The sequence below is a fragment of the Monodelphis domestica genome, chromosome 5 (genome assembly GCF_027887165.1).
Source record: "Monodelphis domestica isolate mMonDom1 chromosome 5, mMonDom1.pri, whole genome shotgun sequence".
Lineage (NCBI taxonomy): Eukaryota > Metazoa > Chordata > Mammalia > Didelphimorphia > Didelphidae > Monodelphis > Monodelphis domestica.
The window spans coordinates 126,630,412-126,643,993 of record NC_077231.1 but is presented as its reverse complement, the minus strand read 5'-3'; the positions used below and the strand labels follow the sequence as shown (position 1 = coordinate 126,643,993).

General features: G+C 38.2%; 1 long non-coding RNA gene across 1 annotated transcript in view; it reads left to right on the top strand.

Moving 5' to 3' along the window:
* LOC103101051 (uncharacterized) overlaps positions 1-10,504 on the top strand; it is a 42,928-nt gene extending 32,424 nt beyond the window's left edge. The window contains exons 2-3 of the long non-coding RNA XR_472641.2: positions 7,939-8,075; positions 9,862-10,504. This is a non-coding gene — a long non-coding RNA (uncharacterized LOC103101051). The remainder of the gene's footprint in view (positions 1-7,938; positions 8,076-9,861) is intronic.
* Positions 10,505-13,582: the final 3,078 nt, after the last annotated feature.

Sequence of the window (13,582 nt, the reverse complement as noted above, 5' to 3'; positions counted from 1 at the left end):
TGTGATCAATATGTGAATAGTATAGAAAGTTTCTTCCATTTTTTTCATTCTTTTTAATTTGTTTGGTTGTTTCTTGATGTCAAATGGTGTCATTGACTGTCTTGCCCAATTCTAATTTTTAAGGAATTAATTTCTTTCATGAGATTTTGCAATGCTTTCTCCATTTGGTCAGTGTCCTAGTTCTTTCACATTCCCTCTAGTATTTGTCATTTTCTTTTTCCCGGTCATGTTAGCCAATCTGACAGATTTAAGGTGGTATGTCAAAGTTTTTATTTTTTAACTTACATTTTTCTAATCAATAGTTACTTAGAGCATTTCTCATGGTACTATTGATAGTTTTTATTTCTTTGTCTGAAAACTGCCTATTTATATCCTTTGATCATTTATCTACTGAGGAATGACTCTTATTTTTATAAAATTTGATCCAGTTCCCTATATATTTGATAAATGAAGCCTTCATCAGAGAAGTAATGTAACTTCCCTCCTCCCCTCCTCCCCTCCCCATTGCTGTTTTCCTTCTAATTTGGGGCACATTTATTTCATTTGTGATAAAGCTTGTTAGTTTTGTGCAATCAAAATTATCCATTTTGCTCCCCATAATCCTCTCTATCTCTTGTTTCATTATCCCTTATCCATAGGTCTGATGGTTATATTTCTCCATGCTCCCTTAATTTACTTAAGATATCACCCTTCATGTCTATATCATTTATTCATTTGTACCTTATCTTTGTATATGGTATGAGATGTTAATTTATGCCCAATTTCTTCCAAACTGCTTTCTAGTTTTCTCAGCAATTTTTATCAAATGGGGAATTCTAATCACAAATGTTTAAAACTTTAGGTTTATCCCATACTAGATTATTATGGTCATTTTCTACTAATATATTCCATTGATCCACTGCTCTATTCTTAGCTAGTACTAGATTGCTTTGATGATTACCATTTTGTAATATAGTTTGGAATATGCTACTATACTGCTTTACTTCATATTTTTTCATTGATTCCCTTGACATTCTTGACCTTTTGTTCTTTTAGATGAATTTAGTTTTTGTTTTTTCAAGATCTACAAAATAATTATTGGGTAGCTTGACTGGCTTGGCACTGAATAAGTAAAATAACAGGTAGAATTTTTACTTTTATTATATGGACTTGGCTTACTCCTGAGCAATTAATGTTTCTCCAGTTATTTATCTCTGTCTTTATTTGTGTGCAGTGTTCAATGGTCTCTTAATTGCCAAATCTAATATTCTTTCTCAGTTCTGATCCTTCTTATCTCTCTGCAACATGTGATGCTATTCCTTAACTTCTTCTGAATACACTTTCCTCTCTGGATTTTCATTATATTTTCTCTCTGCATGTGTCTCTTATGCTCTCTCTCTCTCTCTCTCTCTCTCTCTCTCTCTCTCTCTCTCTCTCTCTCTCTCTCTCTCTCTCTCTCTCTCTCCTTTTCTCCTTTCCTCCCTCTCCCCATCTCAGTTCTCCTCCTACCTGTTGGACTACTCCTTAATCTTCTTTACTTGGCCCTCTTCTCCCTTTGAATTCTTTCACTTGATAAATTCATTAGTTCCCATGGTTTTAATTATCATCTTGTATAGAAGATTTACAGATCCATATATTCATTGCTAATATCTCACCTGAGTTCTACTCTTATATCAACAACTGTCTACTGGGGATTTCACAATTAATATGTCCAAAATGGAGTTCATCCTACTCTATCCTAATCAATTTTTCTCCCAAGCCCCTTCTTCTTCATAATTCTATTGAGGATGCTATCATCCTTCCAGTCTCAACTTCACATCTTTGAAGTCACAACTGAGTTTGTCACTTTCCCTTGTTCCATGTATCCAATCAGTTCCCAAAGGTATTGTATTCACTATACCTCTAGAAATTTAGAAAGTACTTTATATATATATATATATATATATACATATATTATTACATGTTTTATTTTAAAGTATGAAAAAAATGGCAGGTGTGAATCCTGAATCACTTTTGAGAAAATGGGAGAGGTAATACAGGGCTGTAGAAAGGCAAATTAGCCCAATTTTCAAGGAAGAAAATGGAGTCTAGAGACTGTAGACCAATAAGTTTTATTTAATTCCTTTCAGAATTCTAGAACATATTATTAAAGGAGAATCTTACATTGAATTTATTTTTACTACCTAATTTCTGGGGAAAACTTAGTCATGAAGTCATAACCTATAAGTAAAATCATCCCTGGGGCACCAGGGGTTGGGCTTTAATAAGTTTCTCTGAAGAATGGGAGCCTTAACCCTCTCTCATTAGAAGCCAAAAATTTTCAGGACTGAACTTGGTTCAAACCATCTACCTGGGTAAAGAACAGAGAGTGAGCAGTTCCCTGGACCTGTGGGCCTCAAGAGTAAACTCAGTGCTATCCTTTACATTGCTTCTTTTTTTCATTCCCCATTCCCATATTGCATCCTCCTCATAGCCATCATTTACTCCACAATTGTCTTTTGGCAAGGCTTTGATTTCTTTAGAAACTACATATTTCATGACTTGTAGCCATACAGCAACACTAGAAGAACACTGTTGTTTAAAAGACAGGCTTTTGTTTCCAAGAATGTTGGGATAATTTAAAAGAACGATTGGCTTTTCTAAAGACAATCCAAGCTGCTCTCCACTTCCTGTTCAGTCTTGGCCCCAGTTAGTTGTCCATTTTTGCTGTCTGGGTGTGGTACAAAACAGCTGGCAGTGCACACACCCAGGCAGACGATGTCTGTGCCAGAGCTATCCTGGGCAAGGGAGCACTCCTCAAGGTGTGGAGGAGAAACACTGGTGATAGACTGAGCACAAGGAAGTCTATTCATCTCTGTGCCATTTGTCTTTGAAGGAGTTCTGGGAGCAGGCAAAACCTACCTTCCTTTGTAGTTGCCCCTTAGGCTTTGTTCCATGTTTGAAGGAGTACAGATGCACAGCAAAGGATTTACTACCTACAATAAGACTGGGGAATCCTAAAGGAATCTGTAGTTCATCTATTCTGTCAGTCAGACTGTTGGCCAAAAAAATTTGCAGTTAGGTGGCTTGGTGGATTGAGAGCCAGAATTAGAGCTGGGAGGTCCTGGGTTCAAATGTGGCTTCACACATTTCCTAGCTGTGTGATGCTGGGCAGTTCACTTAACCTCCCCCTCCCCCCATTGTCTAGCCTTTGAACCAATAACCAGTATTGATTCTAAAATGGAAGATAAATGTTTTTTAAAAAAGTTTGTTAAGTGCCTACTCTGAGCCAGGCACTGCAATAAGCACTCGAGATATAAAGAAAGGGGGGAAATCGTCCTAGCTTTCAAGGAGCTCACATTCTAATCAGAGATATCAATCATACAATGAAGTTCAAAGAAAGTATGGAGAACATAAATTGGAAATAATGAACGGAGGGAAGGCTCCAGAATTAAAGGAGATTGGGAGAGGCTTCTGTAAAAAGCAACATTTTAGCTAGGATTTGGAGGAAACCAGGGAAACCAGGAGGCAGAGATAAAGAAGCAAAGTATTTCAGGCTTGGGGTACAGCCAGTGAAAATGCCTGGAATGATTTATAGCAGTTGCTGATTTCCAGAGAGTAAATGCTCACAATGAAAATTTAACAAATGACTCCATTAACTTGGCTCCAATACACCCCTAATTTAAGGTATAAGAAGATTGGAAACATAGGGGGCTAGATTATGAATGACTTTACAAGCCAAACAGGGGAGTTTCTGTTTGATCCTAGAGAGCCAATGGAGTTTATTGAGTGGGGGTGGGGTGGGGTGAGGGTCAGATCTCACTTAAAGAAGATCATTTTGAGTGGGAGATGGACTAGAATAGAGAGAGACTTGAGGTAGAGAGACAAGCCAACAGTCAGACTACTGCAATAGTCTAAGTGTGAGGTGATGAAGGCTCCTACAAGGGTGGTGGTGGCAATATCTGAGAAGAGGACATATGAAAGATTTTACAAAGGTAAAATCAACAAGGCTTGACAATAAATTGGATGTGGTATGGTGAGAGAGAATGAAGAATCAAGGATGACTCAGAAGTCTGAGCTCGGGTTACTGGGACCATAGTGGTACCATCAGGAAGTTTGAAAGAGGAGAGTTTTGGCAGAAAGATAAGTTGTTTGGAACATATCCTGGACTCCAGTATCTTTGCCACAAAAATCTGAATGGGGTTATGAAGAGTTAGCCATGTTTGAAAAATGACAGCAACGGTGGGTGCCTATAGCTACTTAAAATAGAAAACTCCTTTCCATAGCATTTTGATCCCTTAAAGATATCTACAAAATACATTTGAGATGTTTGATAGACAGCTACTGACAGTTATCCTCTAAGATTAGAGGGAAGTAGATAAGTTAGAGTTTAAGAAGTAGATTGAGAATCTTTAGTATAGAGATGATGATTGAGTCCATGGAGTGGATGAGATCACCAAGTGAAATAAAGTAGAGAAAAAAAAAAGAGGCTCTAGCACAGAAACATATGGGATCCTCACAGTTAGGGAATCCTTTGCCTCATTGTCCTATCTTGGCTCATCTCTTTCTAAATTCTAACCTTGGATTACTTCCACAATCTGTCCTCTCTACATGTTCCAGAAAAATTCTGGAGGCACACAACTACAAAAACCTGGATCCACTACAAATTTGTTATCCAATCTCAACTGGAACATAATATCAACCCCCTAAGACTTTTATTCTTCTCATATTTGTTTTCTATAGACACCACACACATATATAACAATGGTTCTGCAGGGGGAAAAAATCACTGTTGAAATTTGGCATGCCAGGGACATATCTTCTTCTATATAATTCAAAAAATCAGGGAGATCAAGACTACTTCTTCTCATTTCCCAAACTTCCAAGCACTGGTAGTGAAAGATTCTAGCTCCAAAACATTGGTTGAGTTCCCCTGTGGCTTAGGGTAGGGACTTCAGGGAGATGGTGAGGAAGGAATGAGAGCGAGAATGAACATTTCTGGGATTTAAAAAGTAAGAAACTATGAAAGGTTATCCTCATCCTCCACTCTTCCCATTTGTTCCAGGCTCAAAGGATAGGGTTAGGGGGAGTGGGGTTGCTTTCTCTTTTCCAGGGTCAATATCATGGTCTGTATTCTATATCTTTTCTACTATAGTCTCCTTGAGAAATTTGTCCTTTTGATAATCTCCTCCATTTATACAATCATCAGTCTCAATATCCACAGCTTCCGTTCCTATTGCCTATAAAAATGTCTAGATCTCCCTCATCTTTAAGAAGCAAACAACAACAAAAAAAGCTTACACTTGGACCTACCCCCAAGGTATCATTGTGTGTCTGTCCTCTTAATTTGTCATAGTCAAATTCCCAGAAAAACCTTCCTGCATTTATTGCTTCAATTTTCTCAACTCTCATTTCTCTTGCCATCTGCCCCCTGTCACTTCCATTTAGCTGAATCTGCTTCCTACAATTCTTTCTTACTAATTGTTTTCACTTCTCATTCTTCTGGATCTCTCTGAGGCTTTTGACACTTGACCGTCTCTTCCTCCTAGACATTTATTCTCTTCTTACTGGTCTTTGAGAGTACATTCTCTCTTGGTTCCATTCCTATCTAATTATTCTCACTTTCCTTTCTTAGATCATCATCCATATCCCAGCATCTTTTTGTGAGTACACTCTAGGATTGTATACAGCACTTTCTTCTCTTTTTTTCTCTATTCTTTATTGGTGATTTTATTAGCTACCATGGATTCAGTTATCATCTCTATGTAGACAATGCCCAAATCTACATATCCAATCTTCATTTCATACCATATCTCCAACCACTTGATGGACATTCTCTACCTAGATGTCCTCAAAGTATCTCAAACCCAACACAGCCCAATGTGAACCCATATTCTTTCATCCCCAAATCCAACCATCCTTTTAAATTCCCTATTTTTGTTAAGGAAACCACAATTCTCCCAATTACCTGGGTACACAGCATAGGAATCATCCTCTGTTCTTCCCTCACCCTGAACCCACTTCCTCCATCATATTCAATTAGATAATAAACTTATTGATTCTGTTTTGCATCATTACCTTCTATCCCTCATACTATAATGTAATTCAGTCACTCATCACTTCTCACCTTGATTTGCAATCGTCTCCTAATTGGTTTCTCTGCATCTAACTTCTCATGCCTCTAATCCATCCTACACTTACATACAGTTGCCAACTTAATATTTCTTTCTTTTTTTAAGATTGCTTTTCTTTATGTTTCTTAGGTTTGAGTACAGTGACCATTTACAGGCCTGATTCCATTGCTAATTAATATGTTCTATTTCCTATGTGGGTCATTTTATTACTCCTTAGGAAGTCCAGCAGGCCACACACTTCTAGAAATTCAACACGTGCCAGATTTAGTGAGGACAACCTAATCAGCCTTATCACTCTTGTAGCCCAGAACTCCTGATCTGAAGCAGTTCGCTAACCCCAATCTCCCCCAGTAGCAGGCATTATAAATGTGCTAATGTGCCCAACTCCAAACTGATATTCCTAAAGCATAGATATGGTTTTCTCTATTCCATGAAATCTTCAGTGGATACCTATGATAGCTAGGTGGTGCAATGGATAGTACTGAGCCTAGAGTCAAGAAGATTCATCTCCCTGAGTTCAAATCCAACCTAAAGCTCATACTAGCTATGTGACCCTGGGCAATTCACTTAACCCTGTTTGCCTCAGTTTCCTCACTTTTCAAATGAACTAGAAAAGGAAATGGTAAACCACTCCAGTATCTTTGCCACAAAAAAACCTGAAGGGGGTCATGAAGTGTCAAATGTAACTGAAAAATGACTGAAAAACAATCAATGGTGGTTACTAGGAGAAAATAGAAAACTCCTTTGCAGCGCAGTTTGAGCCCTGACTCCACGTTATCTTTCCAGATGGATTTCACATCACTTTTCTAAGTGCATGGTGTTTCAGTCTGACTCGTGTACTTGCTGTTTCTAGTATATCCCATCCTATCTCCTATCTCACATCTTAGCATAGCCTCTCCCATGGAGCCTGGAATGCTTCCTCCTCCTCCTCCTCCTCACCTTCAGCCTGGGAGCTGTCTCCTTTTAAGTGTCTCCTTAGAGAAGCTTTTTCTGATTCCCGCTTATTCTGCCAATCACTTGTTATTAATTTTGTATGTGTCTTACATTTACTTTCCTGTATGTACACAATTTCCATTCTGTAGCATGCAAGCCCCTTAAAGGCAAAGGTTGTCTTGCTCCTATATTTGTAGCCTCACATCTAGCAGAGAACCTAACACATGTCAGTGATGAAGTGGAGAGAGTATTGGGTCTAAACTCAGGAAGATCTGAGTTCAAATGTGGCCCCAGACACATAAGGGCTGTGTACCTTTAGGCAATTCACAACTTCAGTTTGCCTCCGTTTCCTCAGCTGTAAAATGGGGATAATGATAGTGTCTATCTCCTAGGGTGCCTGTGAGAAACAAATGGGATAATATTCATAAAGAGCTAAGCCCAGTGTTTGGCACATAGTAGGCACTATATAAATGCTAGCTATTATTGTTATTAGCATTGTTATCATTATTATTATAGTAAGACTTTATTAAATGCTTATTGACTGAAAGAAGGTAGATGCAATTAAATGGGGAAATGCCTAGTAGCTTCTCCTTTGAGAAACTGATAAAGTCATTGTACAATTCTTTATTAAACTCACAAAAGGAACAAGAACAATCATTCTATTCTTCTAAAAAATAAATAAATGAATAAAAATTTAAAAAATAAATAAAAATAAAAGGCACTTCTTATGCATCTACTATGTGCCAGGCACTGTGCTAGGCACTGGGGCTACAAAGACAAAGAAAAAAAGTCTCTGACCTCAAAGACAAAGATCCTATTGGTGAGAAACATGTATATATGGAATGATGACAGCTATATCCTGCCCCCAGCCCCCCAAAGGTTAAGCTGGTTTTGTTTTGTTTTTTCTCAACAGTATAAAGACCTTCCTTCAGACTTGATTGGCTTTGGGAAACCAGGGGAATGATGGCTACGACTGTTCTCAGTCCGGGCTCCCAGATACTCGGCTACTGGACCTAAATGAAACTTTTGCTCCGTGAATCAGCTCAGGAGGTTCTCCAATGCTTATCCTTTCTTTGTGTCCTTCTCTTGCTAAGACTAAATAATTTCCTGTTGTTAACTATTGAATTGTCCAGGAGAGGCTCATTTTATTTCAGTATTGAAAGTGGGCTGCAAGAGACCTGGCCTGAGCCAGGGTCAGCAGAGAGCATTTTGTCTTATAGGAGAGGAACACAATGAACTCCTTGAAGAGGCGGGTGGGCAATGCCAAGGAAGCTGGTGGTGCTTTCGGTGATGCTGCTGGAGAATTAGGCAACTAGGTGGCGCAGTTTATCTAACTCTATCCAAGTGCTGGCCCTGAGTAAGGAAGACTCATCTACCCTGAGTTCAAATATGGCCTCAGATATTTACTAGTTGTGTGGCCTTGGGCAAGTCACTTATCCCTGTTTGTCTCAGTTTCCTTATCTGTAAAATGAGCTGGAAAAGGAAATAGTAAAGGGCTCCAGTGTCTTTGACAAGAAAGCCCCAAATGGGGGCAGGATTAAAAAACAATTGGACAACAACCAAATATGAGGAATCTCCAACTGCTCAGAGATTAGAAAGTAAACTGCTTATAAACAGTCAGCAAGAAAAGAATGAAGAGAACACACCCTGTGTCTCTACTTTGAAGATAATAGCCACTACATTTTTTAGTCCCTTCAGTTTTAAGGAATCTACAAATTTGATCATTTAAACTTTCTCCAAGTTATCCTGGGTTATCTCAACTGTCCTCGGTTTATCCTTTTAGCAGCCTTAGAGGGACTGAGCTTTTCAGATGCAGAAAGAGACTTTCTCTTCCTTAGAATACTCTGCAGTTAGGCTCTGCCCTCACTGGGACAGAATGCTTTTGTATTGCTAATGTTTATCATCCCCAATTGCCTAGGGGAGGAGAGAAAGTCTCAAAAAAAAAAAAGCCTTCCTAGTTTTAAGGGAATCAGCTTTTATAAACCCTTGCCTTCTGTCTTAGCATCAATGCAGAGTATTTGTTCCAAGACGGAATTGTGCCAAGAACTGAGAAACAGGGGATTACATAGCTAGGAAGTATCTTAAGGCAAATTTGAACCCAGGACCTCTCCATCTCCAGGCCAAGGGAGTCCTATTTGTGTAAACAGGTTTTGCATGGCTTTTTAGAAATAACAATGCAGTTGAATCAATAGAACTCAGTTCTATAACTAAATATGGACATAGCCAGTCACTGAGAGGTAGCATGAGGGACCCCAGCTGGGAGAGAATGCAAATCCCATGAACAATAGAGAATTTCATTCCTTTCTATTTAGGTATTTGGGTATTTAGGTAAAGGGAATCCAGGAAAGTATTACTGATGCTAAAATTGTATCTTGCTAAACTATCAAATTTCGAATTTCCTTGCTACTTTTGTGGCTGAGTTCAAAGTTCCTTTATGTTGTCTACCTAAATGATGATATGTATGGGATGCAGGTGAATGTGCTTCATGTTTTGTGCATGTGTGTGCATGTGTGGTTGCATACCTCTTCTCTAGAAAGTGATTTCTGGCAGTGCTATGGAGAGTCATTTTATTGTAATTAGCACCAACAGGAAAAGGGCAGAGTGGATTCCTCCCATATCCCCACACTCTCTTAAGGGCCTGGCACTTAAAGCAAAAGGACTCAGGCTACAAAGGGCTTCTGCTTTTTAGCCTAAGGAGAACTGACGGGAATCCAAACAGGTTCCTTTCCTTGCTCTTTCGGGAGCTCATTACTCTAAATGTAACTGGGCTTTAGCAGATGCCTTCCCCTTCTCTCTTTCTGCTCTCTGCCCTAAAAGTGTGCTCTCTCTGTTTCAGTGGTCCTTTGCAGTTCTGGTGCAAGCAGCAGGAAAGGCCACAGAAGCCGGGGTGCTGGGAGACAAAGCCCGTGGGGTAGATGGAGAAGGTATCTTGGCTACTTGTATTTTGTAAATTGGAGTGGGGGGAAGGTGATTATATGGAACCAGGAGATGATTATCTATCAAATCTTGTCTACCAGATGAGATAATGTTTGTGGTGCTTAGTACCATGCCGGGCACATTGTAGGAGCTGTTTAAAGGATTATTCCCTTCCCTTCCCCTTTGGGCTAAGAACTTGGTGGTATTCTGCTATATAGCAACTGAGTGAAGCTGTACATTTCATCTCCTGCTATTCTCCAGAGACTGAATGGATGCAGGGGGAATAAGCCTCACTGGTATTAGGGGATGGTGCATGTTCATGTGTTTTTTTCTTGATATACCTTTGAAGGAAATATTCCTTTGTAAAAGCTAAGCCAATCAAATAGAGCTCTGGTTCTGGGAACACCTAAAATGGGGAGAACACAATTGGTGGGCGCTTGAGCCAATGGCAGAGACTAGAGCACCCCAAGCGAGAAGGGTGCTAGAGAACCCTACCGTGAAATGTAACATCTCTTAGGGAAATAGCACAAGCGTTTACTATTATCCTGCAATCACAGCAGCAACAATATTATATGACTTTCAAGCAGTGGGAGCCAGAAGTTACACAGTTGTTTATTTATTTTTTTAAATGTTTTTCCATCTTTACATGATTTTCTTTCCTTCTTCCCTTCCTCCCCTCTCCCAGAGCCGACAAGCTATCTCACTGGGTAAGTTACACAGGTTATTAATAAAATTGTTACAAGTTTGTCAAGCCCTCAGGAAAGTGCCTAACCTTGAGCCAGAGGTGAGGATCTCCAAACTATTTAATAAGGTGTAATTAAGTTAGCCACCACCATGGCTTCATTAGCACTTCTTGTACTTCATTAAAGGATACACAGTTAAAAAAAAATTAGGAAGGATCTTATCTTTATCTAGAGAAAGTTAGCTTTAAAGCAGAGCAAAAAATAATAATAGCAACAAAAGAACAGCTTAAAAGGGACAGAAAAAACCCCTACTCTTTCAGATGGAAAGGGAGCTGAGTAAAAGGGGAAAGACCTTTATTAACAGACTGGAATTCTTAATTAAGAGGACCAACTTTCCCACGCTCTGGTCTCACCTTCCCTAGTTGGACAAAGGCACTGGTCACTTTGGTTCCAGAGTTGTTCACTCAACACCATTCTTCTCTACTTCTTCCATCTACTTTATATATAAAGATATATTATTGTAAATTGATAAAATATGCATATGTCTGTGTCTGTCCTTCTACCACCTCTCTAGAACAGTTCAAAAAGGGTACTTTGGTAGAAAGTCTGTCCTTCAGCTCAGAGGCCATGAGCTGTGAAGGCTGTAACTATTAGAAGTTCAATAAACTACTGGAATTTCTCCCTGTATTAGGAATGGTCTCACTACAGGGCTACAGTATGATGGTATTGAACTGAGAGAAGAATTGGATACATAAACTATAGCCTGAAGTAGAAATGCAGACTAGATTAAAAATTAAGCTGGAAGTATTACTTCAGATTGTTTTAATCATGGTGAAGTATTTGCAGAAAGATTGTCATAAAAATAATTGTAACCATCTCTTATAGAAGATCAAGATAGTGAAATTTCAGAATTCTCTTACAAATCAAATTAGCATTTTCTTCGATAGTCTGTAATTTCAATGTAAAGTTAAGAATTGGTGAGAATGATGAGAAATAGCTTCTCAGTTTATTCCTTTGTAAAACTAGGAAGCCGAAGAAAGGTCCCTTCTAACTCTGAATCTATAATCTTGTGTAATAATAGTTATTGGAAAATACAGATCAGGAATAAGGAATGAGAGAAGCCATAGCCTTGTAGACTACACTTAAATCTCATGTCTATATACCATGAATATGTTCTTTGAAACAATATCTAGAAATTCCAATCACTGTAATGTCTAAGAGTGACTTCAGAGGATTGGTGGTGAGTATGCCTCATGTCTCCATAAATGAGAAAAGTATCTGATGCAGAATAAAGCATACATTTTTAGACCTAGTCAATGTATCAATTTGTTTTTGTTGACGTCTACATTATTACAATGGATGGTCACATGTGGAAAGAGAATTATGGAGAAATGAATGGGATGGTAAGAAAGTAAAGCACATCAATAAAACCTTTTTTATCCCCCCAAATGGTAGGTACTGGGCAAAGTAAACACTAAATAACTTCACAAAAATGAAATCGATTCCCAGAAACTAGACATTACCATTATGTATTATTCTGGATCAGCTGTAAATATATATAGTAAGACTACTGGTAACTTAGAACAGATCAATGTTCATACAAAACTAGAAAAAAGAAAAATATTGAGAAAGAGAATGTGATATAAAATCAAAACAACTCCATCCTGGTCAATTTCTGAAAGTTATTGATGCTTCCTAGCTGTGTGACTCTGGGCAAGTCACTTAACCCCAATGGCCTAACCCTTACTGCTCTTCTGCCTTGGAATTAATACTTAGTATCAATTCTAAGATGGAAGGTAAGGGTTGTTGGTCTTTTTTTTTTTAAGAAAAATAAAATATATAAGAAAATTTGTTGGTAAAAAAAAGGGGAATACAAATGGAAGACAGGAACTACAATAATTTTATACAGAAGTTTGACCAATGTAAATCAAAATGGTACCAAAGAAACAAAAAGAATCTAAAAAGTGCTTTAGTCTTTTTATGATTTACTTGCCAAATGGAGAGCTACAGAAGGCATGGGCAACACCAATTTAGAATATAAACTTACTTGTAGAGTTATAGAGAAGACTGATAGAATATTATCAGCAGTATTGTCTCACAAAATGATGTAGTAGATAGAGTATAGAACATGGAGTCAGGAAAACCTGAGTTAAAAATCTTACCTCACTTCTCACTTAAAAGCTATGTGACTCTGGACAAATGACTTACTGTCTCTGTCTCGATTTCCTCTTCTGTAAAATGGAAATAACAATAACACTGGAAAACATTAATAGGATAGGGTTATTGTCAGGAACAATTGTTAACAGCACATGTAAAGAGCTTTGAAACCCTTTAAAGTTTTCTAAATATGCTAGCTATTTTTTATACCCTTACCTTCCATCTTAGAATCAATACTGTGCATTAGTTCCAAGGCAGAAGAGCAGTAAGAGCTAGGCAATCAGGGTTAAGGGACTTGCCCAGGGTCATGCAGTTAGGAAGTGTCTGAGGTCACATTTGAACCCAGGACCTCCTGGCTCCAGGACTGACTCTACTTTGTTTTTGTTTTGTTTTAAGAAGCAGTAGAAAGTAAAACCACTTGTTTTGAGATGTAAGTAAAGAGACACAGACATTTAAAGATGAAAATGGAAGGAGGATAGCAAACAAGACAAGTGATCATGGTCTACAATAATATCTATAATGAATTATTTTCATTGTCAAGGATAATGGAGCCACTATATGCCATAATTCCACAAATACTTATAGAAATAATAATTAGCACTAAGGAATACCAAAATATGGAAAAATAGCTGGATTAGAAATAAGCAAGAACCATGCCAGAGGTGACACAATTGTGAGGAAAATAGTAGATTGACTAACAAGATATCTGAAGGAGGGGAAGATACCAAAAGTGAAGGGGAAAAAATTCCCAAACCTTAGTAATGCCAAGACCAGTGAGCTTGACTTTTATTCTTAGAAATA